Source organism: Triticum aestivum, chromosome 7A (assembly GCF_018294505.1).
Source record: "Triticum aestivum cultivar Chinese Spring chromosome 7A, IWGSC CS RefSeq v2.1, whole genome shotgun sequence".
NCBI lineage: Eukaryota > Viridiplantae > Streptophyta > Magnoliopsida > Poales > Poaceae > Triticum > Triticum aestivum.
This window is the reverse complement of record NC_057812.1, coordinates 723,169,559-723,182,540: the sequence shown is the minus strand read 5'-3', so window position 1 is coordinate 723,182,540 and position 12,982 is coordinate 723,169,559. Positions and strand designations below refer to the sequence as shown.

At 52.6% G+C, this 12,982-nt stretch overlaps 1 long non-coding RNA gene and 1 pseudogene across 1 annotated transcript; one reads left to right on the top strand and one right to left on the bottom strand.

Annotated features, from left to right (window-relative positions):
* Positions 1–12,982, top strand: part of LOC123153879 (uncharacterized) — a 61,504-nt pseudogene that overhangs the window by 30,146 nt on the left and 18,376 nt on the right.
* Positions 2,235–4,115, bottom strand: LOC123149706 (uncharacterized). The gene is made up of 2 exons (XR_006474814.1): positions 3,882–4,115; positions 2,235–3,806 (listed from the first exon to the last, which is right to left on the bottom strand). It is a non-coding gene; the product is annotated as an uncharacterized lncRNA (long non-coding RNA).

The window sequence follows — 12,982 nt, the reverse complement described above, 5'->3', positions numbered from 1 at the left end:
CCTTGCCGACCATTACCGGCGTAGGAGGAGTTGCCGTCGCGGCCACCGTTGGGGCCGCCGTTGCCGCCTAGGCAGCCTTGCTCGGGCTGGCCGTTGCCATCGCCCGGGCGACCCCCACCCTGGGAGGGGTAGGGCTCCAAGTACGGAGCACGTCCGCCATGGCCATAGGAGCCCCGAGTCACGTCATTAGCCGAGGGAGTCCACCCCTCCGACGCACTCTACTGAGCCTGCAACGCTTCGAACGACAAGACGAGCGAGTAGAAGCTGGAGTAGGGCATAGGTGCGTTACTCACACCCAGGAAGGCGGCGATGGGGTTGTAGGCGGAGCCGAGTCCGGTGAGGATGTGATCAATGAGCTCGTCATCACAAATCGGAGAGCTGGCGGCATCCATGGTGTCGGCGAGAGCCTTCATCTTGTGCATGTACTCGGCCGCGGACATCTGCTCCTTCCTCAACGTCTGAAATTGAAGCCAGATGTTACGAACATTGGCATGGCTCTGTGCGCCGTACATGGCACCGACGGCCGTCCATACCACCTACGCCGTCTCGCAGTTGATGAGCTGACAGACGATGTCCTCCTCCATGGAGGTGAGAATGAGGCCCTTGACCTTTTGGTCCTGAGTCCATCAATGGTGGTATGCCAGATTAGCGGCGGTCGTCGCGGCATCGCCAGTCCCCACGGCGATGGTCTTGTCGGGTGCGGGTGCCGCCGTGGTGCCGTCCAGGTAGCCATGGAGGTTGGCGCCGGCTAAGACGGTGCCGGCGATGCCCCCCCCCCCCCACAGCATGAAGTTATGGCGGCCAAGCGGACGGAGATCGCCGGAACAGCGAGTGCGACGGGAACGGTGGCAGCCGCGGGCGAGGCGATGGTGCCAAAGCTGTTGGAGAGTGAAAGGGCGGCCGACAACATCGCGGCAGCGGCGTAGGGTTCGCACGACGGCCCGGTGGCTCTCTGATACCAAGTTGAAGAGATAGGTTTAGGGTTTTGCGTGGGTGGCTAACATCCATCCTCGCGTCTCAATATATAGATGATCAGAATACAATTACATACGTATACAAATATGTGTACATGTACAATATGCCAGACCCTATTTTGCACACATGAACTCGGTGGATAATTTAACAGGTCTCAGTGAACTTACAAATCTCAGACATCTACAATTTTGCTGCGATGGTGCTGAACATACCACCAGCCAGCATGGAATTCTGATGGATACTTTCTGGTGTTCCGTGGCCAAACTTATCAGGAGCAATCTGAGATATCTTTGGTCATGTAGTAAGATATCACATCCTCCTTTTGTTGAATTGGGTTCTCCAAGCACTAGCAACACTGAGAGCAATCTTGAGGAACTCCGTGTTGCAGCAGCTTGGATGTTTCCAAGGGTTCCAGTTTGGACCGGTCAACACCAAAAGCTGTGCGTGTTGGGAATTGCTGTTGAGAAGCAGATGCGGGAGGACGTTGATTTGCTCGCAGGGTTACCTACGGGTTGTTTGGTTCTAGGTCTAGCATTGCCACACTTACCACACATTTTTGCCAACCTTGCCTAAGCTTAGTTCATTAAAATGAGAGCCACAAGTTGGCAAGCTTAAGGGAATTTTGCCACACTTTTTGTATATATGCCATGTGGGACTCAAGTGTGGCTTGCTTAAGGTATGGCTTGAACCAAACACTCACCTAAGTTAGTTAAACTTGCCTAATCTTAGGTGTGGCAACCTTTGACAAAGTTAGTCACAAACTAAACAGCCCCCTAATCTACTGGACCTGTGGTTGTGGGTACCAAAATCCCCAGGAACAAGGATTGTCATCCGTGATGGTGTGGTGGCATTCGAGCTTCTCAAATGTTTTAGAATCACGTGCTTCGCCCCATGCCTAACCTACATGGCAGGGGCGATGCCCAAACTCCAAGAGTTGCATCTGCAAATCCATGAGCGTGGAGTGGAGCGTCACGGCCCCTCGACCATTGAAGGCGTGGAGCACCTGCCGAATCTCAGGCAAGTCGATGTTGATATTCCCACTATATATTCATCCAATGATCCATTACAAGTGACCAACGTTGTGTCGTTTACCTGATGCTCTGTTACGACCAGCAGTGGGGGAAAGGAGGGCTCGAATAAACCAAAGTGGAAAACAGAGCATCGCTTAACGGTATCGCTTAACGGGATAATAAAAACAGAGATCTTGTCGTTTACCTGATGCCCTGTTGAGATCTTGTGAGCATTAACACGTGGGGAAATTTGGGAATATCATTTTTATTATCGTGTTAATCAACAAACCCTCGATCCCTGTTGATCAATCGGTGTACAATAGTGAGACGGGCACCACTACTCATGCTGAGATCTTGTTGTAGCACAAACAAGAGCACTACCAGCACGGAGAAGCTCGCCGTCGTTTCCGCAGCCGCATACGCCCGACACGTGCGGGAGCCTGAGCTTCTACCCTGGGCACTGGGCACCCGGCGCATTCCTCCTGGTCTCGCCCGCACCGGATTTTGGGAAGAAGAGGCGCAACTCCGTCCTATGATGAACAACGAACAGAGGAAAGAAGGACGAGTAATTTTATTTTATTTTTTGAGAAAACAGGGCGAGGAAATTCATACGCTAGCAATTCAACGGACAGTTATGCAGGAGCCGACCATCCAACCATGTCCGCATCCATTTTAAAGCAATTTTGAACAAACATGAAGGATCATCTCTGCAGACGTTCCTCTCTTCAACATCTTCGCTAGTCTGCCATCCACATGGATTCTGCTAGTACCCCTACTATCAAGGAACTGTATTATCAAATTTTTCTGCTCACGTAACGTAGTTATCCAACCCGTCATGTCAGCCCTCTAACAAAACACATCAATCGCCGCTCTAATCCCCTACAAAGATTACACGGTACCTTTGTGGGTCGGTGCCACCAGAGAAGGTTGAGATCGTCGTTGCTCGCTTGCACCAAATTTGGGGAAGAAAGCAAGAGAGGCCTACGATCACTCTATTCTGCAAAAGGAGCAGCTGGCCTTTTAAGCGACCGGGCAGCACAGCACACGCCGCCGAGAGAAGGCAGAGATTGTTAATTTACACGCACATATGCGCTTCTTCATTCATCAGCCATCACGCACGCACGGACGGAAATCTATCTATCTTCTCCTTATATATAATAATAATAATAATAATAATAATAAAAAAGCACGGAGTGCTTCTGGTGGTACGTCGTGACAGTTTTGCAGAAAAGCCCTTATGTTTTTGGATATTCAACCCGCAGTTCTTTTTTAAATGAATCTGAGAAAACGTTTTGTTTTTACAAAAAACACCCTTTCGCTGCGTCTGCCACCACCGACCGCACCCAGCGCCTCCACGCGCGGGCTCGCGCTCGAACCGCCCCGCGCCGGCCAGCCACCGGAGTGCCGCCGTCGGACTAACGCGCCACCTTGCCCTCCTCTCCTTCCCTTCCTCTCTCTCTCTCTCTCCCTCCTTCGCAGGAAGCCATGGCCGCCTGACCTCCATGCCTCTACGAGCTCGCCGCCGGCCTGTGACTCGAAGAGAGGGAGACGACGAGAGGCGGTCGAGGCCAATGCGGGAGATGCTCCTGCTAACACGCACATGCAGAATTGCGACGGCGGGTGTCGGTGAAGATTCCGGAGAATGACGCGGGCATGAGGACGGGAGTTCTGAGATCTGGGCGGCGCCATTGTTGTGGTGCTGATACGCACATGCAGGGTCGCGACGGCGGGCGTCAGTGAAGGTTCCGAATGACGCGGGCGTGACGGCGACAGTTCTAAGATCCATGGGCGGCGCCATTGTTGTGCTGGAGTTGCTGCTTCCTGCTTGAGAGAAAAGAGAGGGTGAGAAGACAGAGAGAGGAGACCGGGGAGAAGCGCGGGAAGGAGCTGGCTCACCAGCGGGGTCCTGCTGCAGATCGCCGGCGGGGGGGTTGGCTCGACCCACTGGGTTCGCTGCGGGAAAAAGGGCCCTTGAGAGCTGCCTCCTTCGTGGACGAGGGTGCGAGGAGGCGCTCGCTCGACTCACTCAGGATCAAGCTGCGGGAGAGTGGCGCCTGTTCGTGCCTGCTTCTTGGATGAGGGAGCGAGGAGGCGCTCGCGCTCGAGCACGGCGGGGGGGTCTGTGAGAGGGCTTCGCTTGAGATGGGGAAATTTGTTCTCATCCAGCTGACTATAAACAGCCGGGCCACGCGTCCACTACAGGGTCCCACGCACCGCTACCTCACCTCTTTTCTGGTCCAGTCGTTTCTTCCCACTGATCCCTATCCACACATGACCTTATCTCTCCAAGATAGCACCCGTACACATCAAGTGACACACAAAAAAAAATTTACAGGGAAAGGGCCCCAAACGCCCCGGAAGCGGCATTATATAAGACTATGGTGATACAAGTTACATGGAGGTATAAAAAAAAGAAAAATAGGGCACAACATAAAAGTGGTAAAAGTAACTTGGTCCTCTACCACTAATCTTGATCTGAAGCTCCAGAACACGGACGACGTCGATGCTGTGAGGAGCACCACCCTCCGGGCCTATTCAAAAATTATTCGAAAGTTACAAAATAGTTTATTTGTTCATAAAATTTACTTATTTAAAAATTGATCATGCATTTCAAAAAATGTTTGTTAAAACAAAAAATGTTTGCTAAATCAAAAAATGTTAGTGGATTTAAAAAATTGTTCCACCAATTTTCAGTTAAATATTCGTCGAATCTAGAAATGTTTGCCCTTTCAAGAAAATTGTTTAAAAAATGTTCCTGATTTTAAACAAATTTTTGCAAATAGTATAAAATGTTCATGTATTCAAAAAATGTTCTTGATTTTAGAAAATGTTTAAAAATTTGTAAAACGTGATCACAGACTTGAAAAATGTTCACGATTTCAAATATGTGAATGAGTTTAAATCATGATATCAAAAACTGTTCATGATTTCACGAAATTGAGAGTGATAGTATGTGATGTAGCAAAATGTGGTCATGACCATTGGAGATTATGATGCTTTTTTTTTCTCCCGTTGCAACGCACGAGCCCTTTTGCTATCTATATCTATCTATCGATATCTATCTATCTATACCTATACCTATACCTATATCTATACCTATACCTATACCTATACCTACCTACCTATACTAATTCTAGACTTTCTAGAAATTCTTACGTAAATTAGATTTTACGAGCCGTTCATCAGAAGTGGGACCGAGTTATTACGGTGTAGATTCAACCAAGTCCCTAGAAATTCCCACGCAAATTAGATTTTTTTTAGCCATTCATCTAGCGTGGGACCGAGTTATTACGGTGTAGATCCAACCATAAAATCTTGAGCAAAAAAACACTTTTCTCAGCTGTAAAAACAGAACAAGAAACGTATCTCAATCTATCTAAAGTTTCACGTCCTTTCATAAGAAAAAAAAACCATCCACTAAAAAAAGGAGGAAAAAGCTTCACGTCCTTTCATCACAAGAGAAAAAAACCACACATCATCAACAGCCTCCTCCAAAACCAAATCAGAGTATCAATTAAGGACTCCTCTGCACCGTTCCCAATGTCTCACGATACCTCTTCTTCTTATTTGGCCGAATAAAACTCTCCCAAAATAGGTGTGGCATGCACGTTCCTTTCCTTCCCACCGATCTAGAAATAAATCTCCCAAGATCGTTCTAGGTTCCTCTTCTTCCCTTCAATCTGAAAGATGGAATTGCCGTAGTCATGGTTGGCTGCCGTGCTCCCTCTCCTAATCTTGCATGCCCTGCCAGCTGTCATGTGGACATGTGCTTCAAGTTCACATGTTCCTGATCCACGCGTACACGATCTTCAAGGCCGTCATCGCTGTGGTGTGTGCTGCTTGCGTGCCCGCTTGTGAAAACTATCATCACACTGCTCCTGTCGTGAGTTTAATTGATGAGTTATGCCCCCGAGAACCCACAATGATGCGCTGAGGCAGATGGTGGGGAAGAACTGGATTGGGCGAGCTAGCTAGATGGCAAGTTGCTAGAGGTGGAGGACGTGCCCAGGGCGGCTATGCACCTGGAGTTGGGCACGCCCAATTATGTGACCAAGTATATAGATTTCTACTTCGATCTGTCGTCTTTGCAGTTAAGGGAGGGTCATCCTCCCACCACGCTTCATATGTTGGTTCTCTTCTTAGGACAATCAACTGCAAGTTGTTTTATGCATCGAGGAGCAATTGGAGTCTCAAGAAATAGATAGGGTGCCTATGGTGATCATGTACGTATAGAAGAGTCACCCAGCCGTCCTCTCCCCCTCCTCTAATCAGAGCAGTGCTAAGCATTGCGGCAAGGAGGAGAGGATCAGAGGATATGCAAAGAAAAAACAGGCGACGCGTCATGTGCTTGGCTGTAGGATCACATGGCATATGGCGTCAGCCAATGACACACGATGGCGCACCTGGTATCAAGTTTTTCTTTCTCTTAAGTTTTTTTTTTGAAAGATCCAGCATAGCCGGCTTTTCATGTTGATCATAGCAAGGAGCAATGGGTAAACTGAAAATACATGGAGGTGATCAAAACGATCAAAAGTGAAACAAAGGGAAAACAAAACACTAGCTCAATCAGCCTATCCCTTCTGGTGGCAGCGTGAATGGGTGCATCAGGCATGTTGCTCCAGCCTGCCTCCATAGGTCAATGCCTCGCCTGATGGCCTGCAAAATTTCTCTCCCAGATGCTGCTTTGTTCCTGAAAGTGCAGTCGTTCCGCTGCCTCCAAATTTTCCAAGTTGCTAGCATCGTGAGCGACTTTATGCTCTTTCTGAACTCCGGTTTTGTACCCTCCACAATGCTCATGATCCGATCGGTGCCGCTTTGGGCTTGGCGATCAGATTGCAGACTCAGTGCTTCACAGCCCGTCCAAACCGAGAGGCTGTTCCAAATTGTGATGGTGAAAGGGCAGGACCAGAAGATGTGGTCGACCGTCTCGAGGTTTCTGAAACAGAACTGACAGAAATATGCATTGGGCCACCCTCTTCGTTGCAGTCGATCGTTGCACCAGAGCCTGTCCAGCAGCAGCAACCAGAAGAAGATCTTCAGTTTCCCGGGCGCCCAAGTCTTCCAGATGATCTGTGGGTATGTGGAGGTGAGGTTCGCTTGGAATTGCGCCCGATAAGTTGAAGCAGCAGTGTAGCAGCCAGTGGCCTCCAAGTTCCATCGGATCTCGTCGCTCGTGTCTGAACTGAGATTTACAGGCAACAGCCGCAATAGTCTTGCCAGGGCAACACAGTCATAGACTATCTGATCTGTCTGCCCGTGCGATAGGTCCAGGATCCATCGATCATCACGTATGGCATCAGCAACCGATCTGTTCTTCCTCCTCGAGTGCTTATACAGCGTTGGGAAAAGGAGATGCAGTGCGCCGGCCTGGTGCCAGGAGCAGGTCCAAAACCTTGCCGTCTGTCCGTTGCCAAGCATGACCGAGGTGGCCGCGTTGAAGAACGGCCGATCGGAGGCAGTGCGCGGTACCTCCATGCCCACCCATGGCTTGTCTGGGTGCTTCCAGGTTTGCCATAGCCATCGTTGCCGCAGGGCCCAGCCAAAACACTCGAGGTTCAGGATGCCAAGTCCTTGTTTATCCAAAGGTGTGCACACCTTACTCCAATTTACTTTACATTTGCCTCCGGATAGCTCATCCTCTTGTGCCCACAGGAAGCCTCGTCTGACTTTGATGATTTCTTTGAAGAATTTCTTTGGCATGCGAAGTACTGTCATAGCAAACGCGGGGATTGCAGTTAGCACGGCTCTAACGAGGACCCGTCGACCAGCAATGGACATGAGCCTGCCCTTCCATCCGGCTAGCCTTGCTTTGATCCGATCCAAGACAAACTGGAGGTGAAAAAGTCTCGTTCTTGTCAGAGTGAGCGGGAGGCCCAAATATTTTAGCGGTAAATTAGTTATGATGCCTCCAAAGCTCTGCAGAACTTGCTGAACATCCACTTCCTCGCATCTAATTGGAGTCACTGTTGATTTATGCCTATTGATCCTCAGGCCCGTGGCCTCGCCAAACAAATTCAGTATGGTGGTGAGCATCTCCATCTCTTCTTGCACTGGGTTCATAAAAACAATTACATCATCTGCGTACATGCTGACCCTTAGCTTCAGCTCCCTCCTTGGCAATGGCTGCATCATTTGTTGCTGAACCGCTGCATCGATCAGGCATTGCAACGGGTCAATGGCCAGAATAAACAGCAGTGGGGACAGTGGGTCGCCCTGTCGAAGACCCTTGCGGTGTCTAATCTTCCTTCCTGGCACTCCATTAAGCAGAAACTCCGAGTGCGATGATGCCAATAGCCAGGCAATCCAGTCTCTCCATCCGGCGCTGAACCCTAACTCCTGCAACAGCTCCAACAAGTAGTCCGAGGACACGCTGTCAAAAGCTTTGGAGATGTCCAATTTGAGTAGCATAGCTGGGGTTTTGGAACGATGCAGAGCCCGCACACCATTTTGGACATAGAGAAAACTGTCTTGTATACACCTCGTCTTCAGGAAGGCTGACTAAGCGGGGGAGGCGAGCGTGTTGATAACTTTGGACAGCCGTATTGACAGCACCTTAGTAACCAGCTTTGCAAAGGAGTGGATTAGACTGATCGAGCGAAAATCTGACATCCGCACAGCCCCGTCCTTCTTTGGCAGCAGAGCTACAAATGCGGTGTTCAAAGCAGCTAGATTTCTACCAGCTAAACGGTAGAATTGGTGAAAAGCCGCCATGACATCAGTACTGATGATCGACCAGCAGGCCCTGAAGAAAGTTCCACTGAAACCATCAGGGCCTGGCGCCTTCTCTGCTGGTGACTGCATGATCTGCCCAGACCTCTCCCTCCGAGAATGGATTATCCAGCCCTGCCGCTTCAACCCTTGGCAGCTGCAGTGCGCTCCAGTTGAGAGTCACACGTCGCCCCGAGCCTGCGGTCATCATGCTGCTAAAGTGCTTGTGGATAATCTGCTCCTTGTCTCTATGCGCCGTGGCACATCGATCGTCGCTCTGAATTGTATGGATGAAGTTTTTACGTCTTCTGGAGCAACACTTGGCGTGGAAGAACTTCGTGCTGGCGTTGCCTGCTCGCAGCGAGAGCACCCTGGAGGCTTGTCTCTTTCTTTCCCTTTCGATTGCCGCCAGCCCCACTAGCCGGATCTTGAGCAGTTTGCACAAATTGAATTCTGCAATTGACAGCATTCTAGTCTCCTGCGCCACGTCCAGTCGGAGAATCACCTCACTGGCAATGTGGAATTTAGTCTTCGCATCGCTGAACAATGATCTGCTCCAGATCTTCAGATCGTGCGCCGCCCTGCTGAGCTTGACCTGCAGTCGCGCAAAAGCGCAACGTTGCTGAACCGGCCGGCTCCAGGCACGCTCCACGGTAGTGTGAAAGCGCGGGAATTGCGGCCAGAAAGACTCAAATCTGAAGCGAGCACGACGGATCGGGGCTTCGCATGGCGCCAAGACCAACGGGCAGTGATCGGAGCACGCCGTGGCGGCGGCCATCAAGCCATAGGCGGGGAAGAGAAGCTCCCAGCTAATAGGGCAAAAGAATTTGTCTATACTAACCAGCGTTGGGTTTTGCCGCTCATTACTCCTGGTGAATCGCCTGTTTTTACACTTAATTTCCCGCAAACCTGCCGCGTCTAGTGCCACCCTAAACTTTCCCATGATACGCCGATTAAGGTTGAAGTTGTTCTTATCTCTAGCTTCGTAGATAATGTTGAAATCACCGGTGAGGAGCCAAGGCTCGCCAGGAGGGGGGGGGCAGATCTTGCCAGCTCAAGGAGGAACGCATCCTTTCGAGCGTCCTCTGCCGGTCCATAAACCGCAGTTAGCCAAAAAGCAGTGGCCGATTCGGTGACCGTTACTTTGGCAGTGATGGCGAACTCCCCTACTGCCTGGGACGCGATCGAGACGATCTCACTGTCCCAAAGAATGGCAACCCCGCCTCTAGAACCGATCGCAGGCAACACTACACAGTCGGCTAATCTGCTACCTCCTATATCTCTGACTAGAGCTGGTGACCAGGTGTCGATTTTCGTCTCCTGAAGACAGAGAATCGTTGGTCGATGCACCGCGACTGCTTCACAGACAGCGTCACGTTTGGCTGGCATATTGAGCCCATGTATGTTCCAACTAACTATCGGACAGCGGTTGTCATCCATATGGACACTTGATCATACTCCAACGGCTACTAGTTTCATTGATTGAAGATAAACGTACTGACGAAGACAAGCAAACTCCTCCAACTTTCAGGGAACGCTGCTGCCCACCAATAGGCCCCAAATTGCAGCAGCGCCAGCTACTCCTAAACACTAACCCTACAAGGATTACAAAGAGCCCTAACTCAACCAAGCTTAAGGCCGGGCGCCGCTGGAGATTCCTAAAACATCGCACTAACATGATCAGACAACGGCCTCCTTGGCCACTCCATCGGCGCCGGTACAGGCAGCCGCTGCACGCAGCGCCTCCTTGTTGAGACGGGTCAGCTTGACGATGCAGGCGATGTCGTCATCAGTGAGCGGCTCATCGAACTTTCGGAGCAGCTTCTCGGCGGCCTTGGCAGTCATCTTCTTCTTTGAGCCAAGCAGACCCAGCTCGCGCACAAGCCGCGGCGTCCCCCGTTGCGCGACTGGAACCGTCGATGGATTTCCCTCTTGGCGGGCACTGTGGCGCACTGGAGCAGGCGCGGCCCTGGTCTTGGGCGGGGCCGACGAGCGGCGCACCGGTGCCTCCGGCACCAGCGGCGGCTTGGTGGCTTGGAAGGGGCGCAGCGGGGCCGCATTCAGGTCTAAAACCTCGCCCTCTGCATCGAGCTAGAGGCAACAGACATGTTGGGTGACAGCCCCAAGCTGCATCTCCACTGCTGCGGAGTGGGCCCGCTCCTTGTGACTAAGGAGGCCCACTGTAACGCCTGGGCCCGCCAGGGTTGGGCCGAAGGCGTCTGGCAGGCCCGCATCTGCCGCGTTGATGCAGCTGGCTTGGCCGTTGAACTCCAGGGGGGTCGAGATAGCGGCAGACACGTGGGCCTCCAGCTTAGCAGCCATGCAATCGAATGGTGGTGGCTGCGGGAGATGGGTCTTGGCGCCGGCGAAGAAGTAGGCGATCGGGTCTTAAACCGTGGCAGCGGCAGCAGTAGGAGGCGGGGGTAGGGGGCGCGGCGCGTGAAGAGCAACACCCCCCGTGCCTGCAGCATGACGACGGGCGGAGCTGCGACAGCCGCGCGAGCTCTCAGAGCGGCGCTGCCCCGACGGGGAGCGGCTACGGCGTCGAGAGGAGCTCTCCTGCTCCTCCACCTTCTCCTTTTCGGCGCGGCTCTGGCCAAGGAGCGTGTCCTTCCATGATCTGCGGCCGCCCTAATCTTCTCCATCTTCATCCTTGTAGCCAACGCCACGGGGTGCACCGCGGTAGCCCACATCAACGAGCACGACAAGTTGGCGGCGGTGTTGTGGTTCGCGCTGGCCGTCTTCCACTCCCCTCTTCCAGGAGGCGACGGGGATGATCCGCGGCATGGGTCTGTCATCATCTTCGGAGTCCGAGCAAGGCAGGCCACTCTGCGCCCAGCGCAGCAACCGCGGTTCGTAGGGCGTCCAATCTTTGATGCGGTCCACATGGATGAGGACGTCGTGCCGGCTTGCGGACGGAGGCGCGGTGACGATGCGGCCCGGTGGAGAGAACCCGAGCATCTCCTCCACACGGCCCGCCCCTCGCTCCATCGGCCAAAATGTGTGCTTGGTCGGGATGAGCCCCACATCCCAAACCCACACCCAGCAGGCGAAGCTCTTGGTGTGGCTCCGCTCGAAGGTGCGGCTGTCGAGGCGGTCGACGCGGCAGCCAAGGGCCTCTTCAGCCCCTTCAACGGACCAGAGCTGCTGCGGCATCTTCTTAATGACCACCCGGACGTGGTAGTTGAAGGTTTGCACCACCGCGTGATCATCCTCGTGCCAGCGCTTGATGAAGAACTTGGCATCGTCGACTGACAGAGAGCCGAGCTTGACAACTTGATCCTGATGAATCGGCAGATCAAAGATGATGAGGTAGTCCTCCGGCTCGTGGCTGGTGATCCGCAGCATCCCGCCGCGCCTCGAGCTCCAGCCCGACCGCCATGGCACTGGAGGTCCGACGCGCATCCGCCGCCCTGAGCAGCACCGCCTGGCGCTTGAGGACGAAGGTGGCATGCTCCAGCGCAGGGGTGGACATCACCACCTTGCAGCTGTGCCGCGGGCGGCGCGTGGGGTCGGCGACGTGGGTGCCCTCCATGGCGAGGGGTGGCGGCGTGGCGGTAGCGGGTGGAGACGCAGGAGCAGCGGGAGCAAAGCAGAGTCTATCCCTCGTCGGCACCCTAGCGGTGGCCGCGGCAGGGTTGCGCCTGGGATTCTGCGGGCACTCGCGGCTGTAGGATCTAGAAGTAGATGTGTCTAGAGGGGGGTGATTAGACACTTCGTGGTAAAGTTGCAATTTTTAAGCCTTTTCGGTTTAAGTGGAGTTTAGGCACAATTTCAGCACACACAATACATATCAAGCAAGCAAGCAAAGAGTATATGAGCAGCGGAATGTAAAGCATGCAACTTGTAAGAATGTAAAGGGAAGGGTTTGGAGATTTCAAACGCAATTGGAGACACGGATGTTTTTCCCGTGGTTCAGATAGGTGGTGCTATCCTACATCCACGTTGATGGAGACTTCAACCCACGAAGGGTAACGGTTGCGTGAGTCCACACAGGGCTCCACCCAAGGGTAACGGTTGCGCGAGTCCACGAAGGGATCCACCCACGAAGGGTCCACGGAGAAGCAACCACCCACAAAGGGTCCACGAAGAAGCAACCTTGTCTATCCCACCATGGCCAACGCCCACGAAGGACTTGCCTCACTAGCGGTAGATCTTCACGAAGTAGGCGATCTCCTTGCCCTTACAAACTCCTTGGTTCAACTCCACAATCTTGTCGGAGGCTCCCAAGTGACACCTAGCCAATCTAGGAGACACCACTCTCCAAGAAGTAACAAATGGTGTGTAGG